Here is a 27,314-nt window from a genome sequence, read left to right on the forward strand (position 1 = left end):
ATGGAGTCTCACTCTGTCGCCCAGATTGGAGTGCAGTGGCACGATCTTGGCTCACTGCAAGTTCCGCCTCCTGGGTTCATGCCATTCTCCTGCCTCAGCCTCCAGAGTAGCTGGGACTACAGATGCCCGCCACCATATTCAGCTAATTTTTTGTATTTTTAGTAGAGACGGGGTTTCACTGTGTTAGCCAGGATGGTCTCAATCTCCTGACCTCGTGATCCACCTACCTCGGCCTCCCAAATTGCTGGGATTACAGGCGTGAGCCACCGCACCCAGCCACAGCTGAGCAATATTTTTACAAACATGTGTTCTTGGAGTAGACTGATCAAAGCCACAACCAGACTGTAATACTTAACACCTGTGTGGGCTTGGGTGAGTAATTTATCCTCTCTGTGACTTTGTCTCTTCTTCTGAGAAATGAATATAATATTAATTCTTAATTTCCTGGGTTCATGGGAGGATGAAATGATGTCATGCATATGAAGTCCACAGCCACATATGCTGGCTATGTAGATGCATATCTATTGAATGTGCATTTTATGTATGAAGCACGTATAAATGTCATGTGCCTATGTTGTCTTTCCTTTTATATTTTGCAAATTGCTTTATTCCCCATTGTTTAGCTTATGTTCCCAGAGGAAGCCATCAGAAACAAGAATAGAAGATGGCATATTGAAAGCATAGCATTGAGCACTTGGGCTTTGGAAGACACTTGAAGAGTTATCTTTCCCAGACTTCCAAGGGCTGCATTCCCTCATCAACATCTCAGGATCATACATTTGTGACCACTGCTTAGGGCTTTAAAGCATGATTCACAATGGCCAGCATTGTGAATTTCAGCCAATAACCCAAAAGAACAGCTTTGCCTTAAGTAGGATTAAACCTTCCTCCCTGCTAGGGAAAAATTAAGAATGTGAGGAAACAGTTGCATTTCAGGCCACTCTAACCTTTCTGTCTCGAGCTCTGTCCTTGGCATGCTACAGATGAGTTTGCTAGAGAAGAGAAACATTTGAGTCCATTATTTTAAAAGCAGCAGAAAATAGACTCTGGAAAAAAAATTGTGCATTGGCCACAGGAACTTAATGGCCCATTTTGATCTCTGCCTCCTGCCTGGCTGAGGGTGTCAGCAGCCATGCTCTCCGCTTGCAAAAAAATGTCATAATGAAGTGTTCAAGTAATGGAGAGTTAATGGAACTGGGAGCCTGAGTTATAACAAAAGAGCCTTAAAAGAGAGGTGGGGTATAATTTATTAACGGCAATATATGGAGCAGGGAGCTTGCAACATTTATGAGAAAAGAACATGGGACCTTTTAGAAGAAGATCCAGGGTTTCTGCTCTTCATGGGATGAGGAGACACTCAGTGGAATGATCCAGGCACCTCTCTTTTCTCTGTTAATGCCCCAAGCCCTCTTCCTCAGGGAAGACTGTGGCACTTCTGCTAAGTATTGAGGATCAAAGGTGCCTGCTCTGCTTCTCCCTGGGATGGAGAAATTTCTTTATGATAAGGATGTTGACATCTCCATCAATGGAGCATAGTTCTAGTAACTTCCAGGGCTTGTGGACATTTCTCTCGTAATCTGGTGCATTAGTCGGGACTCTGTTGGCTGTAAGATGTAGAAACACAAGTTTCACTGACCTAAGACTGACAAAAATGGTATGTGAGTTTTATTTCGGATTCCCCACGAAGCAGAGCCTGAGACAAGGAGGTAAGTGTAATTTATGTGGGAGCTGATCCCAGGAGATCATGGCAAAGGAGTGGAAAATGAGGCAGGAAAGAGAAGAAAGTCAAGAAAGGGCATCATTATCAAGCCAGTCGTAGTGAGGGAAACTGGAGCGTTACTCCCTGGGAATTGCTGGCTGACAGCGAGTTATCTCAGTTGAGGGCCAAGGGAACTGGGGAAGTTATTTATTCAATTCCTGCAATAATTAGTTGAGGGCTGTTGCTGTCTTTTTTGCTTTTTAACTGTTACGTAGTTTTTGTGTACATTTATGTGGTACCTGTGATATTTTGTTACATGCATGATTGTGTCATGATCAGGTCAGGGTATTTAGGGCATCCATCATCACCTTGTGTATTTGTCATTTCTATGCACTAAGAACATTTCAAGCCCTCTTTTCTAGCTATTTTGAAATATACAATACGCTGTTGTTAACTGTAGTCACCTTACTCTGCTATCAAACATTAGCACTTATTCTTTCTATCTAAGTATGTGTTTGTTCCCATTAACCGACCTCTCTTTATCCCTTACCCCTATGGCCACACCCTTCCCAGCCTCTGGTATCTGTCATTCTATGCTCTACCTCCATGAGTTTCCACTGTTTTGGCTCCCACATATGAATGGGAACATGCAATATGTGTCTTTCTATGCTTAGCTTTTTAAGTCTCTGTTGCATCTGGCTTTTCTTTTACATGATGACAAGAATATTTCTAGTCCAGGGGCTGCAGAAGGGACCCTCAGACAAAATTACAGGCATTAGTACAGCCACAGAGTTTCTAAAGGACTTTCAGCATGTAAACTGACTGCCAAAGAGACAGTAGATCAATCACAGCATGTAGCAAGGAGAGGTAGGTATTAATTGCCTTAACTGATTGAAAGTTCAAGTTTGGGCTGGCTTCAGGCATAGCTGGATCCAGGGGCTAAAGAAGCAATAGCAGGACTTGGTCTGTAACACTTTATCATTGGTTCTTTCCTAGGCTTTGGCTCTGTTCTCAGGAAGGGCTGCCCTTGTGATGGTGTGTTGACTGCCAGTAGCTCCCAGCTTATATCCAATTCAGCAACCCCAGTGAAAACAGAATATTGCCACACCTCAAACAATTTCAGTAGAAGACCTGGGATTTGTTCTTATTGGTTAGTTAATAGTAAGGCATTTAACAATTAACTTAATCTGTCTGGGCTCCACAAGTCTTCAGCTGTACAAGGACACTGCAACACTACCTTCAGCTGGAATCATTTGGTTGAAGGTGAACCCCATTCTACCTTCTTCAAGGATCTTTCCATATTTCATGGCACATTTGTGCAAGCATTATTTCAAATGTTATCCTTTGACTAGTTTGGTTCTTCTGTCTGTATATGATCAACCTAAATAATGCTCCCATTCCTTACTCAGCTTTTTCTTTGGCACAGATGCCCTTCCACAGGGACCTCTATGCTCTAACTCAGATGTGGCCCTCTTGGATGAAACTGTCACATTGGTAAGAACTGTTTTGATAACAAGTGGCAGAAAATTTGATTAAAGTTGTGTTAATATACATATGCATTTACCTACCTGTATATATACATATGTATATGTACATATGTATACTAACATAACTTCTCCTAAAATTGTTTGAGGTGGGGAAATATTCTGTTTTCACTGGGGTTGCTGAATTGGATGTAAACTGGGAACTACAGGCAGTTGATGCACCATCATAAGGGCAGTCCTGCCTAAGAGTAGAGCCAAAGTTGAGGAAAGAAGAACCAATGATAAAGCACTACAGACCAAGGCCTGCAAATGCTTCTTTAGTACTTGGATCCAACTATGCCTGAAGTTAGTCTAAACTTGAACTTTCAACCAGTTAAGGCAATTAATACCTACCCCTCCTTGGTACATATGCACTTACTTACCCTATGTGCATATGTGTGTGTGTGTGTGCACGTATAAGGGTTTGTGTGTGTGTGTTACCTACCATAAAGTTACAGCTATCCATACAGATAGGTAAGTGCATATGTATATAAATAAACACACACACACACACACACACACACACATTGTAATATATACACATACTCCTAAATACCTATATAAATTTACCTACATGCATATGTTCACATAACTTAAAAGCCCAGGGACTAGCTTGTTTTCTGTTTCCAGGTCTCATACAGGGTGGTCCATCCACCTACTCTGCCTTCCTTTGGTTTTATCTGTTCCTTGACAGGCTGTCTCCTTTTGCTGGCGAGAAACTAGGTAGTTCCAGCCTCAGAGTCTCTCATTTGCATTCATAGAAAAGGGGAGAGTTTCTGTTGCCAAAAGGTCACACAAGAGTGCCAAAATTCAGTTTCACTTGCTCCAATTGGTCTGATTTGGAACGCTTTTTCATCCCTGCACCAATCACTAGTCTTGGGAGGATCTGACGCTCTCATTGACCAGCCTTGGACTACATATCATCTTCTGACTTCAAGGTGCAGTTAGTTTGACCAGAATCATGTAGACCAAAAATAGGGAAGAGCTGTTGCTAGAAATAGGAAGACCAATATCCTCCTCACTTCTCTGCAGCATTGACTTTTCACTTATTTTTTCCTGCAGAGAATCCTCCCTAAATCACTGTCCAGCACACATTCACACCGTAAAACACATCATCTCTGGTCCACTGTCTTCTGTTACAATGCCTGTCATGATACATAACAGGGGTCTCTCCATCCTTCCCCACCGCTGACTCTCACATTAGTCTGTGAGTTCTTTGAGGATACATATGCTCTCACTGTTTTTAACATGCCCAGCATATATTGCACAGAGCCTAGCATGTATTGGCTATATGAGAAGCCTTTGAGAAACAAAGGAGGAGAGAAACAAAGAATAAAGGACTCAATATTAAGTCCTATACTCCCTTCCAAGCTGACAGTTTGGAACTGGATATTGTACTGGTGCCAAGCAACATATTCATCTTGCACTTTCAACTCAGTATGTTCCAAACTGAACTTACCATCTTATTTTCCAGACCTTACCTAGCTCACCACATTCCCCACCTTGCTGTCATGGACTTCATGACGTATTTGTATCTTGGCAAGTTACCAGAGGTCTAACCTGGTGGTCCTAGACCTCGTGTTTCAGAAAGTCCATGAACTTTTAAAAATCATATAACATTTTTAAATGCATATGTTCCTGTGAATTTACTTGAGGAACTGGGTCCATGGACTTCATCAGACTGACCAAAGAGTGAGTCCTGTTTCTGTTTCTGAACTATTATGGATGGAATTGTGTCCCTGAAAAATTCCTAGGTCAGCGTCCTAATCCTCCAGCACCTCGGAATGTGACCTTATTTGGGAATCAAGTTAAAATGAGATCATGAGGAAGGGCCTGAATCCAGTATGACCCGTGTCATTATAAGAAGGAGAAATTTTGAGATGGACACACACGTAGGACAACATCATGGGAAGATGAAGGCAGAGATTGGGGCAATACTTCTATTAGGTTGTTGGAGAAGTTATCACAGTTTTTCTTTTGAAAGTAATGGCAGACATCACAATTATTTTCATTACTTTTGCACCAACTTAATATAGCTAAGGAATGCAAAAGATTGCCAGCAAATGACCAGAAGCGAGAGGGGAGGCATGGAACAGATCTTCTCTCACAGCCTCAGAAGGAACCAGCCCTAGTGACACCTCGATCTTGGACTTCTAGACTCCAGACTGGTGAGACAACATATTTCTGTTGTGTAAGCCACCCAGTTTGTGGTAATTTGTTGTGGCAGACCAGTAAATGAATACAGGATCTCTACAAAATACACTCACCTTTCAGGCAGGCCAAGAGGATTGTTTAATGTCAGAGCTTCAAGCCCGGAACTTACTTACACACCAAAAAAGGGGCACAGAAGTGGGAGGGAGGGAGGGGCCACTATCCCAAAGTCCCGGAGCCTCATCTCCACACATTCATGAGAGTCAGGCATAGGCTTTTATCTCATGCCCAGATTCAGGGGTCCCTCATCCTGGGCCTGCACCCCCAGAGAAAGTGAGGCCCAGGAACTTGTGAGTTTGTTGTTGCTTGTGTTACCGAATATCCATAAAATGCAAAATGGCACCATGACCTAATGAAGTATTAACCCTGCCTCATCACTGCGCATCAACCATGAAAGCAGGCTCTTCATGGCCAGGGCTGTTTCAAGAAGATTTAGGAATATATTTGAGGCTTCTGAAGGATGGTTGGAAGTTAGGGTGTCTGCAAATGGACCTCCAAGAACCCAGGACAGGGGACATGGACCAGAAGCACCCCCTGATCTGCCAGGGGTCTCCGACATGCTGTTCTTCCCTCCCACCCCTTTTAAGGGCATGCTGTTCTTCCCTCCCACCATTCTAACGTTGGAAGGAATAAAAACTCAGAGTCAAAAATTTGAGTTTACATTATAGCTTTACTCATGAGACATGAGACAAATGACTTAGTCCTTCTGAGCCTCAGTTTCCTCCTCTGTAAAATGGAAATAATTATTGTAGATGCTTCACAGAGTTGTGAAAACATAATGGGATTCTATGTATGTATGTATGTATGTATCTATCTATCTCTATCTGTCTATCTATCTATCTATCTATCTATCTATCTATCTGGAATGAGAATGCACCTGGATCACAGTAGACACTTGTTAACCTGAAGCTACTTTATTTTTATTGTTGCTTTTCTTATTGTGATTTTTTTCTGACATTAAAAGGCAATGTTTACTTTCAGAGCTCCAAGCGCAGAACTCACACACCAAAAAAGGGGCACGGAGGTGGGAGGGAGGATAGGGGTAAAACAAATGGTTGTCAGCCTGATCCCATTGATCTCTTCAATCTTCAGAAAGTGGGAAAGTTGGAGTAGGTAATTCAAATAATCACCATTTATTGCCTGCTCTGGGTTAAGCATGTCATATGTCTCATCTGAGTATTTCTAGCAACAGCCCTCTATTGGCCTTAATGAGGAAACAGAGGGTCAGAGAAGGTAAAAACCTTGCTTGTGTTTCACAGTTGCTGGGAAGTGACAAATCCAGGATTTGAGCCTTGTTCACAGGACATCAAATGCCATGTTTTTTCCATGACACCACACCCAGAACCCCTGTTTCCGATGCACCTTAGTCTTATATCTGGGGGTGAAAGGTCAGGGGTCCTGGTGCCCTAATGCAGTTCTTGGTCTGTTTTTCCCATGAGGTCTTTTGATCCCCTTGTGTGTCCATCCAGTCCCAGCTCCAGTTGCTGGGAGGTCAGCATCCCCCCACTACCTGCAGACTCCAGAGGCCAGGAGCTGTGTGGGCTGTGCCTGTAAAGCAGTTTGATGATGTGCTAAGTGTCACTGCTTAATGAGCTGCAGGACCAAACACTCAAGGTAGGGGCCAGGGAGGCCGGCACAGCCCCCAGACACATGCTCCTGCCCAAGTTCAGTCGTAAACGTCACAACCAAGGGTGGGTCTGGAGCCACAGGCTCCGAGATCCCCAACTTCCGTTGCCCCATTGGTCTTGGACTAATCCACTCTCCACTCAACAGCTCACCCTGATTTCCTCCTCCACCGTCCCACCCCCCAACCCATCCTCGGGGCCGTCACCATGGGAGGTCTCCTCTCACAACAGGGCAAAGCAATTAAGGCCAGACGGGGCGAATTAAACCAGAAAGAATGAGTTTCCTCCAGCGCCAGGGAAATATTTGGGGCCTTACTTCCGAGGAGGAACTGGTAGGAGAGATGGACGGCAGTTGAGTGGGGAAGATGAAGACTGATGGAACAGTATCAAGGAGCAGGAAAGAGAAAAGAGATGTGCATATCCAAGAAGTGCATGACTTCCTCACGGCTGCCTCTGGACAAAGACTAAAGTGGAAAGAGCAAAGAAAGGGAGAATGGCAGAACCCACCATTGGTTCATTCACTTAATAGGTCAAACGTTGACCTGGGGGTTTTGAATACAAAAGCAAATTGAAGATCACAGTGAATTGATTAGGAGTCGGGGCTTTGAAATGCGATGGACCTGACTGTTTCCATCATTCATTAGTGGGATAAACCTGGGCAAGGGACCCAACTTCCCTGAACCTCAGTTTCCTCATCTGTAAAATGGGAATTAAATGCATCTGTTGTGCCAGGGTTCTGGGGGAAAATTAATATAATTTACATAAAATGAACATTGCTTTGCACAGAATAGATGTTCAAGAAAATTAATACATCATATATAGGCTCCTCTATATGTGTCTGCTGAATGAATAATTATAGTTTGTGCTTATTAGCATTTTATGCATATTAACTTACTAAGGTTTCACAAATATTTGAGGAAGTCATTGTTACTATCTCCCTTTCTTTTGAAATGAGAAACTGAGGCAACTAGGGGTTAAGTTACCCTCCAAATTCACACAGCTATTAAGTGGTCCAGGTGGGACTTGAACTCAGGGAGTTTAGCTCCAGAAACTATGCACCTAAAGGCCAAACTACACTGTCCTCTGGCAATGCGGGAAAAGAAAAAAAGAAAGTAATTATATGTTTAATAAGTGGGGATTGGGTCAGAAAGTCCTTGGAGATCTCTGAAAAGAATTCAACTCAGTAGCTTTCCCTGCCCTTGGCTGGGAATGGACACGCACACTCAAGCACACAAACACACCCTTGTGTGTGCATGCATTGGCCTCTGCTGACCTCCAGCTGCTACCCTCTGCATGCCCTGCAGCAGTGGCTGCTTCCTGGGAAGAGGTGGATGGAGTTGCTGTGTGGATGCATAAAGCCAAGTCTGCTGACCCTGTAACCCCACCTCCATCCCACACTGCCCTCCTCCTCCCTACTTCCCCCCTTCCTTCCCTCCCTCCAGGGCTTGGTGCAAACATGGTATCCAATTTGTTACCTACACAGGAAGGTCAGGGCCCTGCTGACTTCTGCTCTTTTCTCAGCGTGGGTCACTTGGCTATAACTTGCTTGTTTTCCTCTCTGTTCTTTGGAAGAGTGAATGGGAAATGGGGAGGGAACTGGGAACAGACGGTGACCTCTGACTATAAGAAATTTGTTGGGGGAAGATGCTTTTCTGGAGTCCTAAATAGATCTGAAAATTGTCTAGATCTATTAGTCCTAAATAGATCTGAAAATTGTCTAGACAGGACTATGGTGGGAATACTTTGATGGAGAACTTGAGGTTCACCATAGATTGCAGGACAGACAAATTGCATCTTCTATGATAATGGAGGTTGACAGACAAAGCACTATGTGATATTGTCTATGTGTGTGTGTGTATGTGTTCAAACATGTGTGTGCTTATATGAGCACTTTTCTGCCCATAGATGTCATCAGAATTTCAAAAGGATTTGAGTTCCCATAGGGTTAAGATCCACTGGCCTAAAATCAGAGAGCACTGATGGGAGAATTTCTGTATTGACCTGTGAAATTGAGCACCAAAAAAACAATGCCATGGACTCACAGAGTCCAGCTATCACACTATTTGTTCCAGGAAACCCAATTCAAATGTCTACAGTGACAAAAGGTGAATTTAAATGAGTGAGTTCAGTCAATTGTAAGAAAAATCTTAGTGTTTAGGAGACAATATGGACTAAGTGAGATTGTAGCAGGTCAGATAGTGAAAAGCAATGCATATCCCAGATAAGGATCCACAGCTCAGCTGCATCCATTGTTGCCGTAGTGGAATGTTGACCCAACTTTGCTGAATCTTTCAGGATTTTTGAGCAAAGTCAGTGTATTGTTTTGTTCTTACACAGCTCTAATGAAATACCTGAAACTGGGTAATTTATAAAGAAAAGAGGTTTAACTGGGTCACAGTTCCACAGGCTGTACAGGAACCATGGCTGGGAGGTCTCAGGAAACTCACAATCATGGCAGAAGGTTAAGAGGGAAGCAGGCATGTCTTCACATGGCCAGAGCAGGAGAAAGAGAGAGCAAAGGGGTAGGTGCTACACACTTTTAAACAACCAGATCTCGTGAGAACTCACTCACTATCATGAGAACAGCAAGGGGGAAAACCACCCCCATGATCCAATCGCTTCCCATCAGGCCTCTTCTCCAACATTGGGGATTACAATGCGATGTGAGATTTGGGTAGGGACACAAATCCAAACCATATCGGTCAGAAATCCAGATTTCTATCTGAAACATTGTAACTTTTAAATGTTGGCTCAATTAAAACTAGAATACTGGGCAAGCCAAACAAAACAAATGCATAGGCTAGATCTAGCCTGTGGGCCTCTAGTCGTTGGCCTCTGAAAGTTTGTCTCTATCGTTTTCTAGGTAGAGAAACTCCAAACCAGGAAAGGGAAGTGGTCTCTCTCCTTAAGGTCACGTAGAGAAAGTGTATGACAGAACCAGGACTCAAAATTCAGGTCTTCTAAGGCACAACCCTTCTTTCTCCTACCCTACTGGGCTGCTTAGGGAATAGCTCCTCACTTTCATGCTCAGCTGTTTCACCTCTCCAAGGAAGACCAGCAGTTATTCAGGCCTAGGTCATAGACGTAGCTACTTCTTACTTATCCATCATGGGATTTATGGGAGATTTATTGCTGTGATGTCCCTAACTCTTCTCCCATTTAGATACTTTATTTTTTCTTTTTTTTCTTTTTTTTAAATGGAGATGGAATCTTATTCTGTTGCCAAAGTTGGAGTATAGTGGCACGATCTTGGCTCACTGCAACCTCCGCCTCCCGGGTTCAAGCAATTCTTCTGCCTCAGTCTCTGAGTAACTGGGATTACAGGCACCCGCTACCACGCCCGGTTAATTTTTGTGTTTTTAGTAGAGACAGGGTTTCACCATGTTGACCAGGCTGGTCTTGAACTCCTGATCTAAGGTGATCCGCCCACCTTGGCCTCCCAAAGTGCTGGGATTATAGTCGTGAGCCACCACACCCACCCAGGGCAAAGTTTTTTACCCCACGCCTTGATTCTGAGTTTGGCCATGTAACTTGCTTGGCCCTTGGCAGGTGCGATACAAACCAGGGCTTCAAAAGCACTAACAGATTTCTGCTTACTCTGCTCACTCTTGAATCCCTGCCATCCATTCATGAACTAACATGGACCAGCCTAAGCAAAGCATATGAGAAACTCGTGTCTCAACCAAGGCCATTCTAAATCCCCAGCTAACTCCCCCAGCTGACCATAGGCACAAAAATAAGCCCTGCCTAAATCAACTGAGCTCAGCCAAGATAAACACAACCATCCAGCCATCTCCTAGACTCAGGAGACATTATTAGGGTTGGTGCAAAAGCAGTTGAGGTTTTTGCAATTACTTTTAATAATACATGGTTATCACTTTAAGTCACTAAGTTTTGGGGTTGTATGTTACGTAGCAATAGCTAAGTATACTAGTAGAACGGGCGAGGATTCGTCACTTCATGAATAAATAATTCAAAATATTGAATCCACCCTTCCTTGTCCTCAGTCTTTGATGTAAGTCTCCTACCTTTACTTAATAAACCTCAAATAATGAACACTTATTTGAACGTGGTCAGATTATCTTCTGTGTCTCAGGCACTGTACTTGTTGTTCTCCTGGTATGTTAGTAATTACATAAAAAATGTAATTACAGCCAGGCGCGGTGGCTCACACCTGCGATCCCAGCACTTTGGGAGGCTGAGGCGGGCGGATCATGAGGTCAGGAGATCGAGACCATCCTGGCTAACACGGTGAAACCCCATCTCTACTAAAAAAAAACATACAAAATTAGCCGGGCGAGGTGGTGGGCACCTGTAGTCCCAGCTCCTCGGGAGGCTGAGGCAGGAGAATGGCATGAACCCGGGAGGCAGAGCGTGCAGTGAGCTGAGATCACACCACTGCACTACAACCTGGGAGACAGAGTGAGATTCCGCCTCAAAAAAAAAAAAAAATGTAATTACATGATAGTTTTAAGAGGCAGGACAAGAAAAATAGAAAAGAAAATGTGTAGCCATCCAGGTAGGCAGGCGTCTTATAAGGAGCCCTTGAGTCACCTAGATCTGGTTTGGAATTCTAGTCCCACTGCTTCTTTGATTTGTGATCTTAAAGAAATGACCTGCTTCTCTGACTAACCTCAGTTTCCTTACTCAAAAAGTGAGAATGATAATGCCTATGTTATTATGAGGAATAAATCAGGAAATGCATCTGATGGGAATTCATTCATTTGCAAGAAAAAGGAAATTTGACAGTGACTAACGCCATAAAGACACTTAATTATCTCATACAATAAGGAATCTGGAGGTCAGCACCTGCTGGGATGGGTTTATGGCAGAATAATATCAGAGGAATGTCTCTAAGATACTCCTAGCCTTTACCTCATGGTTGTAAAGTGCCTGCTTCACCTCCAGAAATCATGTCCACCTTCAGGGTAAAGGATGGGAGAAATGTCAGATTTTTTTTTTTTTTTTTTTTTTAAGGAAAATAAAGTCTTTCCTGGAAGCTCTCAGTAACTTTCACTGACGTGTCATTGGCCATGATGTTGTTCAGGTCACATCATGACAATTCTTGATAACTTATGGTTGCAAGAGAAGCTGATAAAGGAGGAATTTGACATTGCGCCCCCTAGAATTGCAGGCATGGGAAAGAGGAGAGGTAGAGAATGGGTGCTGTGTTAGCCAAACACTGGCATTCTCTGCAGAGTGTCAAGGGGTACTTAGCGTGGAATAGGTGCTCAAGAACTAATAATTCCTCCTCATAATGCACTTTTTTTGTTTGTTTTTGAGACAGAGTCTCCCTCTGTCACCCATGGTGGAGTGCAGCGGTGCAATCTCGGCTCACTGCAACCCCTGCCTCCTGGGTTCAAGCGATTCTCCTGCCTCAGCCTCTCAAGTAGCTGGTATTACAGGCGTGCTACCATGCCCGGCTAATTTTTGTATTTTTAGTAGAGATGGGGTTTCGCCATGTTGGCCAAGCTGGTCTCAAATTCCTGACCTCGGATGATCCACACACCTCAGCCTCCCAAAGTGCTGGAATTACAGGTGTGAGCCACCGTGCCCGGCCCACTTTTTAGAAGTTGAAACTTGCTAATGGCTTTAAAGGAGAGGAAGATTTGTTTTTTTCTGCTTTATGTCTTCAGGTAGACTAGGTTTCAGAGTATTTTCCCAATTATAGAAGAACTGGACTGGAGCGCTGTCTGGGCTCACAATTTCTTTCCATGGTTGTGTGTACGCTTCATGCATCCCTTCTCCTGACTCCCAACTTTGGGGACTGTGTGTCTCCTTCACCCTAACCCTGTAACCCTGTAAGCCTAGTGGGCCTGCCCATGTTGTCACTCCACCACTCCTGCCAGACTTTTGATGGTCCTTTACTAGATTAGGTATGCAACTTTGGTTATGGATCACTTGATAAACATGGTAAGATACAAATTCCCAGGCCAAACCACTAAAAATTCTGAATCAGTATGGTAAAGTTGGAGGGGAGCTGGAATATATGCACATGTAATTCACATCCAAGATGGTCTTTGAGACACACTTTGGGAAACATGGTCCTAGGATCTTGAAGCTAATGGTGCATGAGCCCAGAGCACCTATGGCCACTCGGCCACTTTCTCATTGCCTGGAGAAGGTCAGAGTTCAGGAAGACACAAGAAGGCAGCATGCAGAGAGAAGCAGAGTGAAGAAGTAAAGGAAAAAAGAGAATAGGATTTCAGTTCCTAGACACAGTGGTCTGTGAGACCAGCTCCACCCCTTCTCTTCCTGAGGCTTTAGTTGTATAAATTAGAGTGTTCTTTATTTCTTTCTAAATCTTGAACTTCTGTGACTTAAGAGGTCTACTCTGTAGATATGGGGAAGTACTGGTATACTGGCAGGTATAGCTGGTTTAGTTGCAACATAAATCTTTCTGAAAATCTAATCCATAATATTCTGTAAGTAGACCATATTTAATAATACCAAGTATATCAGGCACAGTGGCTGAGTTATGCTGCAGTAAGAACCACCCTCCAAATCTCAGTGGTTTAACATGAGTTTATTTCTTTCTCATGCTACATACACTATGCATGTAGGCTGGAGGATTTCTGCTCCATGAAGTCTCTCAGAGATCCAGGCTGATACAGAGTTCATCTTGACAAATGTTTTCATAGTCACCACAGCAGTGGGAAATGAACATGGAAATCATGGATCATGGCTCTTAAAGTTTCTGTTCCAAAGTGACACAGGTCCCTTCTGTTCATATTTCAGTGGCCAAAGCAAAGTACATGGGTATGCATATCCTCAAAAGAGGACAAGAAGTACAATTCTCCTAGGTACCTGAAAAGAAAAGAATTAGAAATATTAGATTAGTGACACTATTGGCTACTGCATCAGAGGAACTCAGTGATTTAAGATAGTTTTAATAAAGAATGAATTAAAATATGAGCTAGAATATATTGACAGCCTAGAGTGGACCAGGCATTTTGCTTACATTATGTTACTTAATAGGTACCCAGCAAGATAGATATGGCTACCCCCAACTCACAGAGGCAGAAACAGGATTAGAAAGGTTAGACAAGTGACCAATTATACTCAGCCAGTAAGTGATGGCTTTAACTTTGAATCTGGCTTACTCTTTCTCCCAAACCCATACTCTTAACCACCATGATTTTATCATTTATTTAACATGTTCTTTCAGAACACCCATATATTTTCAAAACACCAGGAGTGGTAAAGTAGCATTAAGGAAGACATAAAGGTGACTCTTGAGGAGTTCACTTTCTGGCCATTAAAATATTCATGATCTGTCTTACATGGAGTGAGAATTTTCATGTTAGGCTTCCCTTAAAGTGGGGGAATCAGCAATAAAACCAGAGAGCCAATATTAACACAATACATGATTTAACTTTCTCAGAGATTAAGTCTGGTGCTCAGCAGCTTATCAACTTTCTCTAGTGAGTGCCTGGTATAATCTCACTGTGAAAAAAAAGTCCCCTGAAGCCCTCCCTGAAAGGTTTCTTGATAATTTTAAAAGCCATGTTTTAAAAAATATATATTACTGTTTAGCAAATATCCACTTCCTCCCTCTCCTAATGTAGGCAGAGATTTTCTGCATGCTGCTAAGTTTGGGCTTGGTCATATGACTTGCTTTGGTCAATGCAGTGTTAGAGGGCATGATGTATGCATGAGTCCTTAAACATGCTTGCATGTTTTGGTTCAGGTTTTGAGCTTTCTTAATCCATGATGATAAAGGCATGACTCAGGTAGTCACTGCCCTTTTATCCAAGACTCCAGAATAAACACACATGCAGTACATGTGGAGTCATGGAGCCAAGTCAAGCCCACATCAGCTGAGCCACAGTTGATTGCAGACCCATGAATGTGAGAATAAATGCTTGTAGCTATTAGTCACTGGATTTGTGGGATGGTTTGTTATGCAGCATTACTACAATAGCTGACTAATACACCATTTATCTTGCACACTGGTGGGAGATGAAAGTTGAACCCAAGGACATTTCATGGGTCATTTATTTAGGACTGTTTAATCTGGAGAGGTGGAGTGGATCTCCAGATATTTCAAGGGGCCTGATGGACTCTTGGCATAAGGAAGGGCACAAGACTGGAAGTTAGGAACACTTGAATTCTAATCTAAATTTTGACTCACACATGCTGTTTGAAGATGGATAAGTCATTCTCCTTTCTTGCTTTTATTGTTTTATTTTCCGTATAAGGGCTAGTCTAGATTGTAATGGCAAATAGGTCTAAATAACCACCAAGATTAATTAGTGATGGTTGTCTGGAGCACTCACAAATTTGGAGGATGGATCTAGGCAAGGTATAAAAGTCCTGTAATTGATTATTGATGTCTGCTATGGGCATAGATTTTGTTTAATTTTTTTCATTTCTTGCCCACTCTATACATCTGGGACCATAGGAGTATAAGAAGCCAGCCAGTTGACCTTGTGCCCTGGCAAAGATTGAGTCAGAGAGAAATTGGATCTCCTGTGAAAGAACAGGAAAGAACAGGAGGGACTGGAGTTCACAGACTATGTGAGGTTAGGGTGACTCTTTTGTAAAATTCTTTGCATTTCCACAGCAAAGTGTCTGTGGAGAGTTGCAGCTGTGATGGTGAAGTTGGCAGGCTGCTTGGAGCACACATCCCTTTGCCCATCGAACTGTGGGGAATCTAAGCTGACAAATTCTAGGGCTTTAAGAATTAAAGCTGATAAAGAGCATTCAAAGGGGCTGAGGGGAGCTGGCAGCTTTGGTTCATTTAAGGGCAGGTGCAAGTCCTCATGAGGGGGTGACAGGTATCATTTGGTCAATGAAACAAAACTGCCAAACCTGTGACCAATCAGAGTTGAGTAAGAATCAAAGTGGAGGCATCCAGCCTTCTATTTGTTCATGCATTTTTCATTGAGGAATTTACTTGGCTGGCCCCAGGTGCTAGTTTTGAAAGTATCCCCTCTTCTTTAAAAATATGCTTACACCTGGCATCAGGGCTCTTTCTACAGCCTTTGGATTAACCACTGAGCATCATATTTTAAAGCAGCTTAGAGGACATAGATTCAAAGATTAGTCTGCATGCAGGGCGGCTGTTGGAAAAAGCAAGGGCATCTTCTCGCATGGGTGAAAAAAGAAAATCAGCCAGAAGTTTGCACAATGAAAAAAATGTGTTGGTCTTACTCCCTCAGGGCCCAGTTCAGCCACCTGTTTGTTCACTGTCCTTGCTTGTCTGGCCACAGTGAGGTTGGCCAGGTCAGAGGCCTATCACCAGGCAGAGATCCAGTCTGCCTTGTTTTCCCTTGCAGGTCTGGATCCTAGCATGATGTCTGGCACATGAAAGGACCTCCATAATCATTTTCTGATGGAATGAATGCCTGCCAGGACAGATGTGTCCATGGTTCAAGCATGCCCGGGACTAGCGTTAAGCAGAGGGGGTAAATGAAAAGTCCATTTAATGCAAACTTTGGGGTTGAGACTTGGCTGTCAGTTTGATAAACACTACAGTTAAAGTTTTCTAAGCACTTACTGTGCATCAGACACTGTTGTAAGCCCTCCACATGGATGATCTCCTTTAATGCTCATGTCAAAGCCTGGGAGTTAGATACTGTTGTGATCTACCCTTAGGTATCCATACCTAGCAACATACTGAGACACTAGAAGTTAAGTAGCATGCCCAAGATCACATAGCTCATAAGTGGTTGGGCCAAGATCTGAACCAAGGAAATCAGATTTTATAAACCCCATTCGTAGACACTGTATTACGTATTTAGAGCAGTGGTTCCCAGTCACCTGGAGAGCCAATTAGAACACAGATTTCTGGTCCCTCCCACCCCTCCAGAGTTTCTGACTTTGTTCTTCTGGAGTGGGTCCTGAGAATTTGCATTTCTTACAAGCTCCCTGGTGATGTTGATGCTGCTGTTTCAGGGATCACACTTTAGGAAATATCATTTAGGGGTAATAGCAAATGTTGGTGACTTAACACCATTTCAGTTTACTTGTCGCTCATGTAAAATATGTGAACGTTTCTAGTTGGTGAGTAATTTTCCTTCATGTAGTGATTTCAGAATCCAGATTTCCTCTATCGTGTGGTTTCACCTTTCCCTTGATTCTGATAATCACCGGCATTCAGCTGGCATGAAGTGAAACCATAGCAAGATGAAGGCTTCTTAAAAGATTTGGTCTGAAAGTGTCATACACGGCGTCTGCTCACATTTCATTGGCAAGAATTAGTCCCATCACTGTACCACTAAGAAGGAAATGGGAATAGGCTGGGAAATATAGTCATTGTGTGGAGAGTGGCTTCCCAATCCCAACTTTAAACTATCATAGAGGCAGCAAGAATTCTGCTACATAGCAAGCTACCTCTGCCAGAGACGATATGACATAGTGCCTCTGTCAAAACATGCAGACACCAGCTATTGAGAGTTCAGACAATTGTTTTTTCCAAGTCAGAGAAGTGGTATGCTTTGACAATTTGTTCTAAGACAATACAGAAGTGAATATTTCTTACTTCTGCTTTTGCTACCAGGATGTCATGGCCAAAGATAGGACTTAAATGAGTGTCTAAAGCAGAGATTCAAGAAAATATAAGCAATGCCTGTGAGCCCTGTGTGCCTGTGTATATGTTTTTTTGTTTGTTTGTTTTGTTTTGTTTTTCTTTTTCTTCTGGAGAGAGAGTCCATAGAATCCATCAGATTTTTAAAAATAATGGAGACCCAATAAACATAGAGAACGATAGTTCTAAGAGAACATAGGTTTTTCGTGACCACTCAATCTCATTATCTTATCATCTTATCACTGTGAACTACATCCTTCTTTTTATTTTATTCCTGAAAATTCTCAGTAACTGATCATTTATTTTCTTGTGCTAAGAGTGATGGCTTATGCCTGTAATCCCAGCACTTCGGGAGGCAATATGCCTAAGGTCATTCAAGCTTAGGTCCAGATAGCTCCCAAGACTCTTTTATTAACCACTATGTTGTATTGCCATCATTTGTTTGTTATTAAATGAAGAATGAAATTTCTCATTAAATTACTAAGGGTATATCTGTTAGTTATTGCTGCGTAACCATCACCAAATCCCAGTGCCATATAACAATAAGCATTGATTTCTCCCATATCTGCGAATTCCTTAGAGGCAGTTCTACTGATCTCACCTGGGCTTGCTCATATGTATCTGCAGATTGCCTGGAAGTGGGTTGATCTAAGCTTAACTGAATAGCTTTTGCATCAAGTTTTATGTCCTCAATCCAGTTGGCTAGCTCTGCTCTGTACATCTACAGTCCTTTTGGGACCAATGATCTATCTAGGACATGCACTTCTCATAAAGATTGTGGAGGTAGAAGAAGACAAGCCATATGGTGCAAGCACATTTCAAGTCCTTGTTTATGTCACATCTGTTACCATCCCATTGGCTGAAATAAGTCACATGGCTTATTTCATGTGACTTATTTCACATGGATGTGAAAGTCAGTGGATGAGGAAGTGCATTTAGTGTGTACACTTAACTGCAAAGTTAGATGGCAAGGGGCATAGATAGAGGAACACAGTTAAAATCTAAGCTAATAATTCAATCAACTACAGAGTAGAAGATAATTTTTATCATAGAGATGCTGCAGGAATTTGACAACATGGGTATCAAAGTCTTAAATTCTTTTTCTAGAACTTAAATATAAGAACTCAATCAGCAAAGTGACTTAGAGCATACAGATATCTGTCATAGCTTTATTCACACCAGCAAACAATTGCAAAATACCTGTGTGTCAAAAATTAGCAATGATTAACTTAATTACATCTCATTTATAGGCTGGAATACTTTGTAGTTATTAAAAGTTTTGTGTTTTGGAAAAATATTTAAAAGAATAAATTGCACATGATATAAAGTTGAGTGGGAAAAATGATGGATATAAAACTGCAAAGGTAATATGATCTTAACTGGCGGGCATTCAACACCTAAATACACACACACAAACAACATATACATGCAACATATACACACATACAGACCAAAATAATTTTGACAAAAATTAAAATAAAATTGACAAAAATAACAGTGGCTATCTCTAAGAGACGCAATTAAGGTTGACTTTAATTTTTTTCTTTAGTCTCTTTTAATGCCAAATTTTTAAATAATGAACAAACTCTACTGTTTATGAACATACCACATAAGATGTGCTACTTTAAAATAATCTGTCAAAGACAGTAATTTTGAGTGGTCTGAGAAGTATCTTCTATAGAGAAAAGTAAAGTCACTGGCCAAGATTATGAAATAGAGGAAAAAATGACAATGAATGGTGATATAAATTGGGCATTCAACATAATCAAATATATTGTGGCATATATAAATAATTCCGATTTATAATTTTATAAATGTCTCAAAATACTACACACATAAACAATTTTGATTGCATGGGACAATTATACATGCAGATTTTGGAAGTCTAAAATTGATCAATATTATCTGGATGGACAATAAGCTCATAATGTAGCATAATGGATTTTTAAAATGCAGCATAAATCTGCTTTAAAAAGTATCTAGGCAGCCAATATTAAGACACATTTTAAAAACTGCCACCGGTTTCTAGACTGTGACTTCATGTCAGCACCTCACAGAATCCACAAGTGCAGGAACTTACACAATGAGTACCTTGCTATGGGGCAGAAAATAAGCTCCTAGGATCTTGTTAAAGTACACTTCTATTCAAATTGACAGATCAGGATGATTGTTTTTCTTTTTCTTTTTGAAACAGGAAAGAAGATGGAACTGTTCAACCAGGCTCCTTCTCCCAAAATGTAGAACTAGTTCATGGAAAAATACAAAAAGCGTGAGTTAAGGAAGGCGCCTTTTTAAGCAAAGGCAGACAGATGGAGTGGCTGATGTACAGACAGACTTTGGATACATCAATTAACCAGAGCCATTCATTCTAGCAGCTCTAAGCCTTTGTCCTTGTGGAAAGTGGGACTGCTTTCTGAGGCTAAAGCAAATAAATTGGATGGATTAATCCCTGAATTGGAGGCCCAGGAAATAAAGAAGTCAATAAAGGAGAGCTTAGGGTACATTACTATTTAGTACCCCCTCACAAACTTTTTAAAAGCCAACTTGGAATTTTGGTGAGTTATTCACCCCTACTGCTCTTCTGCTTCTGATATCTTAAAATTAATAACAAACAAAAACAGATATAGAAGCTAAAATAATTTCACATTATTCATGCATGTATTTATTGCTGCCTTCACTTATAATTGCCACACACCTATTGTGTTTCTGGCCCAGATGGAAGAAACTGAAATTATACTTTATGTGCTGTTTCATTTTAACATTCTCAAAATCTCACTAAAAATGGGATCCGTTAGAATAATTCAAGAACAAAAATATCAGCAGAACCAAAGGAAGCTCAAAGATGCTGCACCAATGGAGTTAGCACACTCAATTCAGTTCAATTCAATTTATAAAAATAAAGTTGGAAGGGTTCTTAAATAACTTTAACCTTAAATAACAACATTCAGCTTTTAATCCAGTTTGAGTGTTTGTCGAGGAATCCTGCCATATAAACGTTTGACTCTGTAATTGGTAGTTGGGAAGATTAGAAAGAGAGTGAATCTTGGGTACCTATTTTCTGAATTGGGTGAATGAATGAAAGAATAACTGAAAGAATAAATATTGTTGATAAAGCTGGATTTTCTTAACAAAGGGTCCAGACTCATGATAACCCATGATGTGGAAATGATCTAATAATAGCAAACGACAACAAGCATTTAATGCGTTCTTATTATGTCCTAAGCATTATTCCAAGTTACTCCACATAAGTTAAGTTGTTTGATTCTCACATAATAACTCTGTGAAATATGTACTACTATTATCCCAACCACATTTTATTATTGAAGAAACCGACACACAGAAGGAGAAAGGTCACAAAGTGTGGCAATCAGAATGGACGTGCATTGTCGCCCAGCCTTACTATTATCCTCTACTTCCTCTCATTATTTCAGGCAATTCCTTCAATAATTATATAAAGTAGAATTTGATAGAAGACAAAACAGCTCAGAGAAGTGACCAAGGTAGGATTTGAACTCAGGATTAAAGTCTTAACGTTTCTCTTCAGTAAGGTTATCTTCACACTCAAAGTCATTATCCCTTATGGAACTTTTGGTAGCCAATCTAAAATAGTTCCTTTAGAAGAACTTCGTACAAGAGATCATTATCATACTGGGTGTTCTTTGTGTTCTTCATACTAGAAATCCATAACATGCCGGAACGCCCTTAGAACCACGGACAGCACCCAGGTTTTACAAATGTCTTCTCCAGGCTTCAGAAAGAAGGTGGTGGACATTCTTTCCATCATGACACAAACCAACAATTACATACCAGGCTTTGTTGGTGAGAAAACAAGGTGGCCCACCTGGAGATTTATGCCGAAACAACCACTTTACATCACAACCCACGGAGTCCTTGACGTTGGCTTGGTTTGTCAATCCCACCACCTCATATCATTTAGAAACTTATCAGCTATTTCTAGATAACTGGGTGTTTTAGTTTCCTGGAGATAAAATCGAAGGCTAAATGGAATATATGACTAAGTTATTTACTACGAGGAATCTTAGTCTAGGAAACCTTCTCAAAATACACAAATGCCTGGGAGATGTAATAGATCTAATTAATCCCTTACTCCTTTTATTTTTATTTTTTATGTTTTCAGAGACAAGGTCTCACTTTGACACCCAAGCTGGAGTTCAGTGGCGCGATCAGAGCTCATTACAGCCTCCAACTCCTGGGCTCAAGCAATCCTCCTGCCTCATCCTCCCAAGCAACTGGAGCTAAAAGTGTGCACCATCATACCTGGTGCCTTTATTCCTAAATGTTTCTTCATGAAGGAAGATACAAATTTACATGAGCTTATGCTGTTCACATGAGTAACGGGAAAACAGAGAGAACTCAGGGGCACCCACATATTATGCTTTATAATTTGACCTAGGAATAGTCTTGAATAAGCAACTTGGGTTTCCCCTCCCAGAAAATACTTTGACATACATTAATTTATTCATTTAAAACTCATTATTTACTGGGTTTCCATGAGGTGTCTCTGAGACTCACTCTTCCCCCTTTGTTCTCACAGTATTTTAAATATCCTTAATATAATCTATCCTGCAATTTCTTATTGTTGCATGCCCTCCTTTCTTTTTGGAGTGTGAGCTCTTTGGTGACAGGGACTTCATATGTTTTCTCATCCTTCCAGCACCTAAAACTGTTTCTGGCAGATGCAGAGTAATCTATAAAAAACTTTAAGATCTGTTAATGAATCAAGTTATTTGTGATTGTGCCTGGTATTCTTTCATTTATTTATACATTTATCTGTGTGTCTATTTGTACACCCCCCCCATCAATTTATCAAAGCATCCATCCATTCATTCATCCACCCACCCATTTTTCTCCCTGATCTCACCCCATTAACAATTTGTAGAAAACAATCTGACAAATTCACCAAAAAAGGCAATAAAGGAAAAGGATTTTCCATCCATTATCCATTCTTTTTTTCTGCCTTCATTTTCACTTCTACCATCTCTCCTGCATATCTCTTCCTCTTTCTCTGGAGAGTTACAGGAATGAAAACGAGATGGGTCCTGAAGAGTTGGTAAGGGGAGTAAATTGCTTGGTGACAGCTTGGTTCCAGAGACGGATGAAAACCTTAGCCTTAAGCAAAGTTCAGGGAAGCCCAAGGAGAGAGCTGATGGACAGTCTGACTTGTTGAGGGTGAAATCAATTAAAGTACATCAAATCCAGAATTCATGCTTTCTCAGAGTGACAAATCTATGCTGGAAACTGAGAAAGACGAAAGGAGAAAATTGCCTTTGACCTTTTGAAGACCGGCTGTTCCTTCTGTCAGGGGAGCCAGGCCTGGAGTGAGATGCGTTCATGATGAATTATAACAGCCAGCTACCTTAAAAAAGAACGGGGTGAAAAGGTTACCAAAGAGAACCAAAATGTGAGGAATTCAACCAAACATCAAGATAAATCAACTTGGCCAGGAGTATTTGTGCCATGCCTGCTCAGAGCTGCTATGGACAAGCTCAGTTTGTTAGTTCAGCTCTTTGAAGCATGATATGCAGACACACTTGCATGTTCACACACTTTGTTTGCCAAAATGTGGGAAGGTAATCAGAAGAGAAGAGCCACAAGATTGTCAGTCTAGCATCAGAAATTTGGTGGCATAGCGTTTCTGTACAACGCTGTCCACTAAAACTTTTTGTCATGATGAAGATGTCCTATAGCTAAGCTGACCAATACGATAGACATTAGTCATATTTGACGTTGAGCACTTGGAATATGGGTAGTGAAATTGAGGAACTGAATTTTTATTTTTTGATTTTAATTATTTTAAATGTAAGTAGCCACAGATGGCTAAAAGCTACTGTATTGAATGGTGAAGCTCCAGGACAAAGGATGTTTTTCCCTTCAACAATATCAGAAAAGCAGGGGTGAGTGGATTGTCAGATTGCAGTACAATTGCTTGCATTTTTGCAGAGTTCATGGGAGAAACTCATTATATTCATTTGTAATGCTTGTTGGTAAATTTGATTTTCTCTTTAGAATGTAGAGATTAAATCTTGGTTTAAAACTGCCTCTCTGAGAGCAGTTTCTCCATCAGTGAAACGGGCATAATTTCAACTCTTTGAGAGTGCTCCGTTATGCAATATATGCAATGTTTCTTATCTCAGTGTCTGAAAACAGTTCATACAAGTTTGCTGTGCTTGATGCTATTACTATTACTAGTATTGTGATTTAAAAGCAAAGGAGATTGTTGGTGAGAAAACAAGTTGTTCCACCTGGAGATTTATGCTGAAATAACCACTTTACATCACAACCCATGGAGTCCTTGACCTTAGCTTAGTTTGTCTATCCCACCACCAGATGCCATTTAGAAAATTATCAGCTGTTTCTGGATAAATGGGTATTTTGGTTTCCTAGAGATCAAACTGAAGATTGAAAAACAGAAATAATTTGTTGACAATTGTCCTAGTTTCTTACTGGTTCCGCACTGAGGGGAACTTTCCAAATAACTACTATTTGCATTCTTTGGCATCCAAATTAATATTATCATTTCCAAATTTGAGCCATTTTGCCTGGAAAACATTCTTACCAAGTTTAACAAGTTTTAATATTTCCTGTCTTTAGAAAAATAAAATGTGCAACAAGACTTAACCTTTTAAAACTTTTTTCTGAAACACACATGCACATCCATATGCATACATGCACACACACACACTTACCCAGAGGCATAAAATTTACGTAACATAAAATTAGCTTTTGCTTGCTTCCACCTTTTGGCTAATGTGGATAGTGCTGTTATGATACGATAATCTGTGCAATAATTTGTTTCAGTACCTGTTTTCATTTCTTCTCGGAATATACCTATGAGTAGAATTGCTGGACTGTGTGTTAATTCTATGTTTAACATTTTGAGGAACTGCAAAACTGTTTTCCATAATGACTGCATCATTGTACACTCCTATCAACAATGTAATGCTCATCAACACTTGTTATTCTCCTTTTAAAAAAATTGTATCTATCCTAGTGGGGGTGAAGTGGTATCTCATTGTGTTTTTTTATTTGCATTTCCCTAACGAGTAATGATACTGAGCATCTTTTCATGTGTTTATTGGCCATTTGTATATCTTACTCAGAGAAATGTCTATTCAAATTATTTACTTATTTTATTGCTTAATTGCTCTGGCTAGAATTTCTCATGCAACATTAAATGGCAGTGATGAAAGTGGGAACCCTTGCCTTATTCTTGATTTTAGAAGAAAGTTTTCAGTCTTTCATAATTCTCTATGATGCTAACTTTGGGGTTTTCATAAGTGTTTTTTCTCAATTTAAGGAAATTCCCTTCCATTCCTAATTTTGTGAGTATTTTTTCAAATTATCAAAGAGTATTGGATTTTGTTAAATGCTTTTTCTGGCTTGATTGAGATGATTACGTGCTTTTTCTTTGTTCTATTAAAATGTTGCGTTACATTTGGTTAACTTTCTTATGTTGAACCATCCTTGGATTCCTGGGGTAAATTCCATTTGGTCATGGTGCATAAACCTTTTAATAAGCTGTTGAATTTTGTCTGCTGGTATTTTGTTACGGATTTTTGCATCTGCATTAATTGGTGTGTAATGACATCTTTGTCTAGCTTTGATATCAGGGCAATATTACTTTCATAGAATAAATCAGGATGTATTTCATTCTCTTCTTTTTTTTGAAAAAGATTCAAAAGAATTGGTGTTAATTCTTCTTTAAGCATTTGGCAGAATTCACAGGTGAAGACGTAATCTTTTTTTTAACTAATTTAATCTCTTTTCTTGTTGTGTTACAGGTTTGTTCAGATTTTCTATTTCCTCTTCAGTCAGTTTTGGTAATTTGTGTGTTTCTAGGGATTATCATACTTCACGTAGGTTATGTAATTTGTTGGCATACTATTTGTTGGCATATTGTTCATAGTATTCTCTATGAGCCTTTTTATTTCTGTAAGGTGAATAGTAATGTCTACACTTTTATTTCTGATTTTAGTTATTTGCATCTTTTAGTTTTTTTTGTTTTTGTTTGTTTGTTTGTTTTTTGTTTTTTTGGTCAGTATAGCTAAAGATTTGTCAATGTTGTAAATCTTTCCAAAGAACTAACTTTTGGTTTTGTTAATTCTCTTCATTGTTTTCCTAGTCTCTTTTATCTCTTCTTTTGTTTTCTTCCTGCCATTATTCCTCTTCTTCATCTAGTTTTTAATAAAGTTTGTTCTTATTTTTTTAGTTACTTAAGATGTAAAGTTTGGTTATTAATTAGAGGGTTTTGTTTGTTTGTTTGTTTGTTTGTTTTGTTTTTTAGACGGATTCTCACTCTGTTGCTCAGACTGGAGTGCAGTGGTGTGATCTCTGCTCACTGCAACCTCTGCGTCCCAGGTTCAAGCAATTCTCCTGCCTCAGCCTCCCAAGTAAACTGGGACTACAGACAGCTAATTTGTGTGTTTTTAGTAGAGGAGGAGTTTTGCCGTGTTGGCCAGGCTGATCTCGAACTCCTGACCTCAAGTGATCCACTCACCTTGACCTCCCAAACTACTGGGATTACAGGTGTGAGTCACCAAGCTCAGCCTAATTAGAGATTTTTTTTAAAGAAGGTGTTTATAGCTATAAAATTCTCTCTAAGCACTGCTTTCACTGTATCCCATAAGTTTTGGTATTTTATGCTTTTGTTTTCATTTGTTTCAAAATATTTTACAATTTTCTTGGGATTTATTCTTTGAGTGTGTTGTTTAATTTTCACATATTTGTGAATTTTCCAGTTTTCCTTCTGTTATTGATTTCTAGTTTCAAGTCATTGTGGTCAGAGAAGATGCTTTGTATGATTTCAGAAGTTTTAAATTTATTGAGAATTCCATGTGGCCCAATAGATGGTCTAACCTGGAGATTATTCCATTTGTACTCCTGATCCTGTTAAGTGGAATGTTCTATATATGTCTGTTAGGTATATTTGATTTATGGTGTTAAATCATCCATTTCTTACTGATCTTCTGTTGAAGGTTCTATCCATTATCAGAAGTGGGGTATTGAAGTGTCCAACTATTACTGTAAAATGGTCTATTTCTCTCTCAATTCTTTCACTGTTTTCCTTATATATTTTGGGGCCTTTGTTATTTGGTGTGTATATATTTATAATTGTTATATCTTCTTGATGAATTTACTCTATTCTCAATATATAATGACCTTCTTTTCTTTGGGGGTGGGGGCCTGCTTCTGAGAGTAGATAAGTCTGTTCTCTTGGCCCAGCCTGTCTCCCTGGGGGATGGTGGGGAAGGGGTGTCATATTTCCTCTTTGCTCTCTTTCTTTACTCTTGAAAGGTATCATTTTATATTTAGCTTTTGGGGACATTTTCTTTAGGTGTGATAATCTTCTACACTAACTGTGGGTCTCTTGTTCCTATAAGTTTAAACACTTAATTCAATATTCTCTCTCTCTCTTTTTCTCTGTCTCTTTTTCTTATTACTTTTAACCAGATATGACTAGCAATATCATTAGTAAAATTCACAGGTGAGCCTGACTATTTGCTTCTCTATATATACAATAAATTTGAAGTGGTCTTAATCCAATAAATCTATTTTTTAGTGTCAGAGTTAATTTTAAGTTGTATTTTAATTTTAATTTACACATAATGCTTGTACACATTTAAGGAGTACAATGTAATGTTTTGGTACATATATACATTAGTACATATGTACATATATGGTATGTATACTGTTTATGTATATAT

General features: G+C 40.3%; 1 long non-coding RNA gene across 1 annotated transcript; it reads left to right on the forward strand.

The window, feature by feature from the left end:
- LOC114670961 (uncharacterized) lies at positions 1-24,803 on the forward strand. The gene is made up of 6 exons (XR_013400717.1): positions 1-372; positions 2,696-2,849; positions 3,126-3,193; positions 5,259-5,390; positions 19,784-20,144; positions 21,728-24,803. It is a non-coding gene; the product is annotated as an uncharacterized LOC114670961 (long non-coding RNA).
- Positions 24,804-27,314: the final 2,511 nt, after the last annotated feature.

Source organism: Macaca mulatta, chromosome 11 (genome assembly GCF_049350105.2).
Source record: "Macaca mulatta isolate MMU2019108-1 chromosome 11, T2T-MMU8v2.0, whole genome shotgun sequence".
Classification (NCBI taxonomy): Eukaryota; Metazoa; Chordata; class Mammalia; order Primates; family Cercopithecidae; genus Macaca; species Macaca mulatta.